The sequence below is a fragment of the Macrobrachium nipponense genome, chromosome 23 (genome assembly GCF_015104395.2).
Source record: "Macrobrachium nipponense isolate FS-2020 chromosome 23, ASM1510439v2, whole genome shotgun sequence".
Lineage (NCBI taxonomy): Eukaryota > Metazoa > Arthropoda > Malacostraca > Decapoda > Palaemonidae > Macrobrachium > Macrobrachium nipponense.
Window position 1 is genome coordinate 80,686,285 of NC_061090.1, and position 12,122 is coordinate 80,698,406.

The window sequence follows — 12,122 nt, forward strand, 5'->3', positions numbered from 1 at the left end:
AGATCTTTCGACTCAACGTCCTTTACTTAGCAGATTTTACTTAGTATCTGCTAAGTAAAGGACGTTGAGTCGAAAGATCTTGCAGCTCCTCTGATGTTTCACTTTCCTTCGTGGGTTATACCTTTATTTATGCATTTATCACGTTCCAAACTTTCGTGATTCAGTTATACACACACACACACACACACATATATATATATATATATATATATATATATATATATATATATTTGTATATATATATATATATATATATATAATATTATATATATATATATATATATATATATATATATATTTATATTTTTATATATACATACAAGTATTACAATATATTTTATTAAGTTAAGTTAGCAATGTTAATTTGGCTTTCATGGGAGCAAAGACAAACCTATTGTTGTGTTGCGAATCCCGTTGTTCTCTCGATACATCACAGCACGGTGTTCTTGCTTGTGCTTGTTCTTGTTCGTGCAGGAAGTGGGGAAAAGTCGTGTCCTTGGTCTGGAACTTTGAAGGCAACGGAAAGGCCATCCCAGAGAAGGAGGGAACAGAGAAGGGCCTCTTGGAAAGAGGCTCTTTCCCCTTGAAGTCGTCTTGCATTACGCAGCTGTCTGGTCTAGGTAGATTAGGTTATAAAAAGCCGCTTTCTTATGCATTACCTCTAGTTGCTTTGGATATCGTTGAATGTAAAGTAATCACGATGATGATGATGATGATAGAGATAATTATAAATTTGTGGGCTGATACGATAATATATATTATATATATAATTATATATAATATATAATATATTATTATATATAATATATATATATATATTATATATACATAATATATATAATATTATATATATATTATATATAATTTATATTATTTATATTATATATATATAATATATATATATATATATATATATATATATAAATATATATATATAGATATACTCACTAAACTCAAATATTATATTAATTATATAATAACTAAGTGTGGCATCTGAGAAAACAGACTACCCTCTGCGAAAACACTTGTATCAGGTAATAAAAGATATAATTGAATGTATATTCGCGACCATTCAAACGATGGTTCGGCATGAATGTGGCATTATACACACACACACACACACACACATATATATATATATATATAATATATATATATATATATATATATATATATATATATATATGTGTGTGTGTGTGTGTGTGTGTGTGTGTGTGTGTGTGTATAATGCCTCATTCATGCAGAACCATTGTTTGAATGGTCGCGAATATACATTCAATTATATCTTTTATTACCTGACACAAGTGTTTTCTCTGAGAGCAGTCTGTTTTCTCAAATGCCACACTTAGTTGCCACACAGCTTTGTGCCACACCCCGTGTCCCATGGACCTCTAAACTTGGGTTGAGTTCCATGGGTGCTATTGACCTACGATCAAAATTTGCTTATCTTAATTAATGAAAGAACTAAGCATATTTTGCGTGTATTTATTTATTATACACGTTTTCATCTAATGTTGATTGTTATCCTTATTTGTATTCATTTCCATGTCGTATGTTCCTTCTCCTTTCCTCATTTTCTTCTTTTCATAATAATAATAATATCATGACATATGATGATCAATGAGCGCACGAAGATTACCTTTAGAAGGGACTGGAACTTAGCATTACAGAACAGGGTCAGCAGACTGTGCGTGGTCGTTTTTAGGGGTGAAAACGACGAAGCGCTGTTGCAAAGGCAGTAACTGATCAAAATTGAAGGAATCGGCAGTTAATATCGCGAGCAATGGAACCATTTCAATACCAAATCACAATTATCACAACTACTAGTCCTATAAAATTTCAGTCTTGACAAATTCCTATTGCACATTTTTTATGCTTTAGTACTGCATCCGTTTCCTCTTCTTCTTCTTCTTGTTTTGAGTGTTTTTTTATACGGTCCACCTGTTATTTTACAAAAGGCCTATACATCGCTGCTCCAGGAGTTAATGGTAGGCCTACTCTTTTTACTTACACTTTTTTTTTTTTTTATATACCAAAGGAGTTTTCGTCTCATAGGTTTCTGAATCAACAAAATGGCTATTTTTAGAGCGGCAGAACTTGTCGACGTCACTCGTTGAGCATAATGACCTTGAGTTTAGAGAATAGATTTCTCTTCCTTAGGGGAAGGAAGAAAGTATTACCTCTCTCTCTCTCTCTCTCTTACGCACACACGCAGCCCCGTTTATTCAACTTGAATCTAATTATTATAATAACTGTGTACTACTGATCTTTGCAAAGAATGAGGATTTAGAAGTCGCAGTGCTGAACAGGGAGTGTTCTGTCGCACTAGCTGCCTTCATTTATTTCTTGGGTTTACAAGTCTCTCTCTCTCTCTCTCTCTCTCTCTCTCTCTCTCTCTCTCTCTCTCTCTGATTGTACTTAAACTTTCGTCATCAAAACTCTAGGTGTCATATTTTGGAAATCACAAAAAGAAAGTTTGCCAAACACCATTATTTTATTATATTAAAAAAAAGTAGAAACAAACAAACGCAACTCTACCACAGCGATGAATATGAAACCACGGGCAGTTGCTTCAGTGCACCAATATAACAGAAAAGCTCAAAAGCACATTTGACGGTCGTCAAGGGAAAGTTGTTGGCTGTTCGGATATATTAGCCGCCCACTGGTCGGCAGGTGGGGCTGGGACTGACTATACCTTGATACCCAGGGTGGCTAAGACCCACCTATACACAGGCGAGACTGGGACCAACCTATTCACAAGTGTAGGACTGAGACACGGTCTAGACTGAGACTAACCTATACACAGGTGGGACTGAGACCCACCTATACACAGGTGGGGTTGAGACCAAGACTGGTATACGGTTGGGCCCACCTATCGACAGGTAGTACCTGAGTGAAAGAAAAAATCGTTCTCTCTTAATTGTGCGTTTGCAGGCACTACCTCAGTGTTTGTCAGTACTGAGTCAAAGTCGAGTCTTCATGTGTAATGTATTGGCAGTATTATTTGCTCTTCCGATTAACTTGGAACTGAAAGAATGATGTTGACTTTTGGCAAGGTCCTGATTTGTCATGAGCTATCGATTTATGTTTCGATTTTCTTTAAGTGAGATTGGAATATAATAATAATAATAATAATAATAATAATAATAATAATAATAATAATAATAATAATAATAATAATAATAATAATAATAATAATAATAATAATAATATCTAGAGCAATAAATAGATAGTGGTATGTCGATAAATTTAAAACTAACCGCTTTTATGAGCTTACGTAAGCTAAGAGCTTAGTTTCATTATCTTTTAGGTGTAAATGATATCCTCATTATACAACTGACAGTACTAAATGATTTCACAAAATAAAAGAAATAGTAAATTAGAATTTCTGAAAGAGGGTCAATTCTGAAAGGAGAAAGAGTTTAAGCCATCGGGACAAAAGTCATCAAACTTGGTTTTGTTGAGTGAAAATCCCTCTATACACCAAGTGATGGAGCATCCCTTCATTCCCCTTTCTTATGTGTTTGCCCCAGTAATAGCAGTCAAATCGTGATCCATCTTTCGTCTTCTACTTCCACCCCCTGCTGCAGGAATCTTCACTTCCCACCGGAACCCTATCACTCGGTCCCCGATGTCGATTGGGTCCACCAGCCCTTCCTAATCTATCTATAGTTTAAGATCACACCTTTTCCATATCTACTCTTTGTCACGTGTACATCACACTTGCTCAGCGAGTACCTGGTGTCTTTTCTATAAGTGAGTGGTGCGATTTCTTAGCGCTACGAAACTCGCCTCTGTCTAGTTCCAGGGGAATTTATTGCCTGCCGACGCTTGGCGTCAAGGCCACAGAGGAAAAAGTTACAAGGAGATGCATTGAATAAGCCATTATTTATTTGCCTTCAGCTTGAGCAGCAGCGCATGACATAGCGACGGAGAGAGAGAGAGAGAGAGAGAGAGAGAGAGAGAGAGAGAGAGAGAGAGAGAGAGAGAGACCTTTTCCTTGACAGCTGGATAAAATGCATTTGCATTGAAAAGAGAAGTTATTAGGTTAGAACACCATCCACTGTAAAAGGCTTTTCTGTCAATCATGACAAATCAAACTTGGTTATTTGCTATATAACCATTTACAAAGCTGCGTACTCGTTTTTCTGACTGCGTCCATTTGATTTCATGTTCCCGTTTCCTGTTATCGATTCTCACGAAGAACCAGATTCCATTCCCACAAGTGGTTCCAGTCATGATTCACTGGAAGACGGAAGAGTTGGCGCCGATCGAACTGCGCATCGAATGTCGCCTGGGAAGTTGACTCTTAGATTTCATCCTTTTTTAGTTTTTCGTTGCGGTTCGTAATTTTATGGTGTTTCATAATGGATGCTGCTTCAATAAAAGTAAACCCAACTAGTTGGAGGTTACCATAACGTTTTATATTTCGGTACTGGAAACTTTCAATCAATTAGGTCTATATAGTTTGTTTACCTCGAAACTTCCACAGTCCACATTGATGCTCATTGCGTCCATTCGCTTACTTCGAACGCATGCCCGAACGCATATACGCAGCAGCGAAGCCACAACCCGATTCACAAGAATAAATTATTTTTTCGCTTGGTTGCGTCGGGCGTCCGGTTGAACATTAGCAGGGTACTTATTTTCGCGACTCCAGTGCTTTCGATCGCTGTCATTCTGAGGTCTGGATTCAGAGCTCGTTTCTTACAACTGTTGCTTCGCGCGTAAACGATCCGTCGTCATTCATCTATTTAAAATGAACGACTGTCTACATTGTAATGGCAGAGAACTTGAGTATCATGGTACCATTCGACCGAAGTTTTCCCCTTCCTAATTTGCTGTTTGCATCGCAGTCAGCAAAAATTCATTAGCGGAAAGCATTATTATTCTTCTTTTTCATGAGGAAACTGATGAAAATGCTCGCATCCTCAGTCTCGTTCACCCGAGATAGTGTAGCAATCGCAGACAAATAAAACGAGATCATCTAATCCCACGATGTAATAGAATCCATTTGTTTGTCCTCGAAAGCGACTTCGCATCAAATCGTCTCGAGTCGTGTCGTCGAGTCACCGGTGTGACCTGACTCTTGATTGCCGTTATGTTTATCATTACAATCATTGAGTGACATATTTGTTAAAAGTGTAATGGAAGCACAAACAATCGCAGGCTTCAGACAACTGCGTACGAAACAGCTCACTAGGCGATGACTCGTCTACAACTTCATCGAAGTTGTCTCGATACCACTTCATAAATGATCTGAATACATCCTCTTTATTCAAACCCACTTTAATCATCACAGAAATATATGACTGGCACATGTACTGCGTTTCTCTGAATTTGTTTCTGCTGGGTCATCTCAGGTCCCAAAGTTAGTTGTTTTACACGGGTTCTTAATCATTTGACCACTGTTCCTTATCTTGGCCAGTGCTGTAACCCTCGTTATGGCATCATACACCGCCTAAACTGATGTGGCGGGAAAACTGCGGCTCTACTACCGCTACTACGGGGTTCTGTGCGGTCCGCCGAAGCCTGCGGCAAAATAACAAGATAAAAAAATCAATAAAGTTTTGCGAGTGATGAATTGCAGCTTGAATTGTTAGACATTCAATGTGATCATTCATTGAAGGAAATGTTTCACTCCCTACCATTAGTAGAGTTTTATAAGCCACTCTCAGTTCAATGTTTTCCATATTTAAGAATTTTTGCTGCCACATTATTTTCTCTATTTTTGGATCCACTTACATCTGTGAGCAGAGTTTTTCCTGCAGGTTAAATCCAGTGAGAGAGTTTCTGCCAGCAACCTTGTGCCAGACTTTAAACGAATTGTAAAGCAGAATTGTGGCTAGAAACATTTTTCCCATTGAAGTATACTCGTGCTGGATTCTAAATTTGTTTGTTTTCACTAACCAAGCTGTCTATATATTGGATTATCTTAAATAGCACCTCATTCATATCTGTGCACAATAACATTTTCTTAGTTGATTTCATCATCGTGCTGGACTGACTGTGGTGCTAATAGTCACGTGGATATTTTCCAGGTTACAACACCCTTCATTTTATCGAACGAAATAGTTTTAGATACAACGTACGTATTGAATATCAGATCTATATGTAATGAGTAATACTTTCTCTCTCTCTCTCTCTCTCTCTCTCTCTCTCTCTCTCAATATTAGACAACGTGATGTGTCAATTTGCTATTGTTTGAAGTTTTTATTAAAATTCACATATTGTTCATCACGAAGCAGGGAGGTTCATCTCGATACTTTACGAGCAAGCATCATCATCTCTGATGAATAATGCTCCTTACAACAGCTCAACATTGCAATATGGAGCATTTTAAGCTTTGGTTATGCAGTCGATTTCGAAAAACATTTCTGTAGAGCTGCCTCGCGTTACTACGCATTTCCTGAGCGTTTTCAAATTTTCCCGCCCAATTTTCCGGTGTGGAAGAAGAGGAAGAAGAGTCAGACTCCCGCCCATAAGCGTCATGTGACGCATTTGTTCAAGACGACGGAAATACAAATTGGAGGAATTAACGAGTTTTCAAGTTGACCTACAGCTTATACTGTGACTAACATAAATATTTTTTCAAAATATAAACAGCCACAGCATGGTTGGATGCGTTATGCAAATACTACGCAATAGATGGACCCCGCCCACTTTTACGTCCCGCCCCTTTTCTCACATATGTACACACACGCACACGCACGCACAAAGAACAAACGTTCCCTTCTCCTTATCACACAGTCTTGCGCGTGTATTTTTATGCCATTTTAAATTAGGATATTATTCTTGTAATTTCTGTACGCAGTTTGTAGCATCCTTTTGTCCCTGTCTGGAAAACTCTTGCTCAAGAGTCGAAGGTAGTAGTAAGTAAGCAGGGTGATGATATTGACGATGATGGTGGTGCTAGGGTTAAGTCACGTGACCAGTTGTTTACATTTTCATTGGGCAGATGCAAGAAACGTCTATAGCAGAAGCTGTGAAGCGGCGTTTGTTGCGAGTACTTACACTTTTGTTTGCTTACTTTATTAATTAATTAATGTATTAGAAATATAACTTACTGGTACAACAACAAAAGAAATAATCCATACTTAGGAGAGGGACGGCACGTTATTTTTAAATGAAACTCACAACCTTTCTCAAAGATTTTTTGAGAGCGAAGTCGGATTTCTTTGAGAACCTGGATATTACGTAACACCCACCCCCTCCGAGAAACCTGAGAGAGGTGGTGGGGGTTAGTAGTGGCCAATATCTCCCCCTCCCCAGCCCTCAAAACAAACAATGGTGAACTGTTTTATAGAATGTTATAGGTACATTACATTTTCAATGCTTTTTTTTTTCTTTCCCAAAATGTTTTGTCAGTTGTTATGATCTTAATCACTGGTGTTTTGAGAAAACCTATGAAAAAATTTTTGTACATTTTTGTACATTTTTATGTATTTAAGTTTATGTAGGAAGTGTGTTATAATGAGTCGCAGGTCCTGTAGATGCTGTCTTCGGAGAATCTAGAAAAACGGCCCTGTTATGCATCAGCATTACAGACTTTTCCGTTTGCCAGATGACGTCATTGCAATTATCGTGATATTGTTTTAACTGAAGTCAGTTAATGCTGCTGAGCTAAAACATTTTTTTTGTCATTATGCAACCCAAAATAGCCACGACTACCTATCCATGGATGTCGTTTGGGTCCTGGTCGTTGGATACCACCCCTCAGAAAAACGCTCTACTACGCAGTTCTCAGTCTTGGCTCTCCTTACTTGTATCCGCCAGATGCCCCTGCCACTACCCTTAGCCCTCCACCACCCCACAATCGATCCTCTAGAGTCCTCCACTCCTATTCTCTCTCACCCTACGTATATTCCCCTCCATAATCCTAACACCATCCCTCCACCACGCTCCGTTTGGGGGAGGCCGGGCTATAATTTCCACACCACCACCACCACCGCCTCCTCCTCTTCCTCCTCCTCCTCTGGTCCAAACATCCTCCTCCACCTCGAGACAATTTACTGCCCAGCAAACCCTGCATCACAAGTTCCTCTTCATGAAATGAACTGGTGAACGTTTCCCTTTATCCGTTTCGTTATTTCGATTATTTTTTATAATATTGCGTAGTCTGAGGCTTCCCAGTATTATCTTGCATCTGAGTATTATGAATTTAGTGTTAAACCCCCTCCCCCTTCCCAACTCTCTCTCTCTCTCTCTCTCTCTCGATCCCTCAGCTGCACTCCTCCGAATCGTCTCTCTCTCTCCTCTCTCTTCTCTCTTCATCTCTCTCTCTTTGTGTGTGCGTGTGCGCCATAGGCCTAACATGAGAACTTAAAGAGAATGTGTTCCTACATTTTCTTCCTTTAAGAATTTGGTCGTGTCACGTGTTCGAACAGAAGGGGTCTTCTGTACGATGGCGCAAAGGCACTCGAAAATTTTTTTTATTTGCATTATTGCTGTAGAAGGCTAATTTACCAATCTCCTAAATGTGTATATATAGTCTCGAATGTGACTGGGAAAGGAGTAAAAGAGAACTTTCTAACATATTTATAAAAAGTATCAATATTTCTATTATGTGTAGGTGTACGTCCTTGATGTAAATAGTGCTTCATAACATTGGCCATTTCCATATTCATAATTCAAGCTACAATTTCTGCAACTATACTTGATCTTCATAGTTCACTTCTCTTATGGGCTCCTGCAAAATACTCTGTTTCAGGAGATAAGTTCTTAGAGCATTCCATTTGACTCCACTTTTTATCTATCGACTGGACGGGAAATGGTATTTGTAAGACTCTCTCTGCAGCTTTTACTGCGAAGTATACGCCACTTCTGCAAGGACTTTTCAGTGACCTCAGATAAGCAATAGCTGCTGGAACTTCAGCGTAATGCCATAGTCCAATCCAGTTTCCTCTCAGTCACCAGAGAATGGGAAAGATTCCAGAGGATTATTATTGATGACCTTTGCGGAGTATATATGTATAAATGTATAAATATATAAATAAAAAATTATATATATATATATATATATATATATATATATATATATATATATATATATATATATATATATATATATATATATATATATATATATATATACATACCATATCTATATAATATCACTTTGACGCGTGATTCGTTTATCACACAACACTATAGAGAGAGAGAAAAAAGAGGAGACTGGGTCTAGGTCCTGACCGCTTGCCGCTGTATTTCCTAAACTGACGAAGGGCTGAAAAATAGTGGTAGACAGCCATGCTATTAATTGGGATAATTCCTCGATAATCTGCAGGGTGAAAGGTCACCGAAAAAGGAATCTGTTGGAGTCCATCTTTATCGAAGACACGTCAACAAGGAATTCAAATCTCCACCCAGGATCAGTGGCGGCTCGTCTGTAGGCACTGTGGAACCGCAGCCCCCCCTATAGATTTCATACATATGCACAAAATTATGCATATATACATGAATATGAAAAATTAATTATGGATTATCAATAATCCTTTAAAAAATTATTACCATTCTCTTGTTTTTTTAGGAAGAATAAAAGCAAATAAATTGAAACATGTGGAACTGGTGGTGCTCAGCAGTTCTCATATTGCTAGCAAGGTGATAATGTGGTAGCCAGCCCGCGCTTAGAGGAGAGGGGAGCACTGCCCTCTCGAGCAGTGTTAGTCTAGCCACTCTGGCTGTTGGAGGGGAAAGGTGTGTTTGGAAATTCGCCTAGTATAATCAATAATTACTATTAGCGATAGTGATCAAATTAGTGACGTTACTGATGATATGTAATCAGTGGCGGCTCGTGGCCATCATTCATTTGGGTGCTGATACCTAATTTTTTTTAATTCCTTTCTATTAACTGCAAAAACACACACATTATATTCTAATATTCAACTTTTTCGTAAAGAGACAATGCCGAAAACTTCACTTCTTTAAGTTTACTAATTGTCTCTTTTTTTTGGGGGGCCATGACTAATGGATGGTTGCCCTAATCAAATTTGAAACGGCAAACAAAACTGAAAAAGTAACAACATAGTATATCAAAATACTAAAGTTCAAAACAGTTGCTGTCGGCAGCGGAGAGACTGACAAACGGACGGACTGACAGAAAATCATGAGAATATGAGGTTATATTACAAAAGTATTACGTTTATGTAAACTAAGCGTAGCATAATAAAAATCATTAAACCATTAAAATGAATAAAAACTCAAAAACAAAAATATTAAGATACAAAACTGAGTATGAAAGTAAAATGAAATAACATAGGCCTATATCAAACAAAAGGACTAAACAACACCCAGCTAAAACACAGACACGCATACTCATACACACACACACACATACATATTCTCTCTCTCTCTCTCTCTCTCTCTCTCTCTCTCTCTCTCTCTCTCTCTCTCGCTGAGGAAGGCGCAGCAGAAGTACTGCAGAGCCGCTGCCGAAAGCTACTACTATTTTGAATTTTAGTACCATTGACATTAATGTGGTTATCACTTTTACCATTTACTGCAACTAGCCACTGAGTTGATTATTCTGAATTACATTACATTATTACCAGGATTATACCTTCATCCTCTTTCCTTATCTCTTTTGCTTAAAGAACAGGTCGCTCAGATTTATAAACTGTAAACCCGCCCCTCTTTCTGTTTTTGTATATAAAGGCCCATCGACTTCTTTTATGTCTACGGGCTGCTACACGAGGAAGAGCCCGTGCTGGCACAAGGCCAGGTTAATCTTCAACAACAATAATCTTTTATATTCAATGTGAACTTGAAAATGTAGAATATACTACGAAAGTACTAGCTCCGAGTCCCTGTGTCAGTGGATTTAAGGAAGGACACACACACATATATATATATATATATATATATATATATATATATATATATATATATATATGTGTGTGTGTGTGTGTTGACCTAATAGCAAAAACTACAAGGATACTTTAAAGTTTAAAGGGAACGGGGATATTGCTTGCCTGAAAGGAGTCTCCTAAATCAATGCTTTTAGAAGCCGAATTTCGTGACTTCTTGCTTGCAGGTCCCCTTTGCGACAACCCCCCCCCCCCCCCCCCCCCCCCCACCACCACCCACCACCCAACCTTCCCTTTTTCACCACTGCAATTTAAGTTGTGGAGATTTGATGGAGACGAACACTGTTTGAAATCTGTTTTGAATTATTTCATCAATCAGTTAGAAAGGTAATAAAAAGACAGTGTATTCCAGTAATACGTTTCCTTGAAAGAGACATTACCGATTCCAGTTTTATAAAAGAAATGTTTGTATGAATATGATGATAAGTCAAGGAATAACCAAGCTTGATCCATTCATCTCAAGGAAGGTATTTTACCGGGGCTTAGAGCAAAGGTGTGACCCCACCTGCATCGATAATAATCAAGATTTGCAAACGGAGTTCTGACCACAGACGCTAATGAGTTGACTGCCAATATCCTGTGTGTTTGTTTGTACTGTCATTCTAGGGTATATCATAGTGTATATTTCTACCAAAATGTACCAGTCCTCTTGAAGATTGTTTATAAATTTCCAAGGGTTTCACTTTCCATGTGGTACATCTGTACGTGTCTTTTGGAGTCCTTCCGTGAGGTCAAGATTCGCTTTTACAAATCTTTGTTGCGTCTTTGCTTCATTAACTTTATTCGTCACGACCTCAGTGACGATGGCAGTTGTGACACAATTAATTGGTATCTGTTCATCCATTTCCGAGCCCTCAGAGGTAGGCCTATACCAGTAAGATGGCTTTTTGATTGTTTTAGGGCAGCCAAAAGAGGACTGGTGTGGACCTTTTTACTCTCCCAAAGCAAAAGAGACAGAAACCTCTTCAAATGTTTCGTTGTCATATTCTTAATCACGATGCACTTTAGATAAATGTTAATATATTAATCTAAAAAAAAAAAAAGCGTTGGCATGAAATGAAGATGGAAGTGACATTGAAGATCGCAATACTTTAAAGGGTCTCTCTGTGCATGTTTGAATATTTCTGTAACGTCAGTTTTATTTATGAAAATCGTATTTCCATCGGATTCCCCACACAACTTCTGATGATCATCACCGTTTTATCGTATTTTTCTCTCTTTCTTTTTATTTGGTCTACGAATTCTGTATTCTATTGA

General features: G+C 38.0%; 1 protein-coding gene across 1 annotated transcript in view; it reads left to right on the forward strand.

Annotated features, from left to right (window-relative positions):
• LOC135201991 (hepatic lectin-like) overlaps positions 1-12,122 on the forward strand; it is a 120,696-nt gene that overhangs the window by 91,397 nt on the left and 17,177 nt on the right. The gene's annotated exons all lie outside the window — the stretch shown is intronic.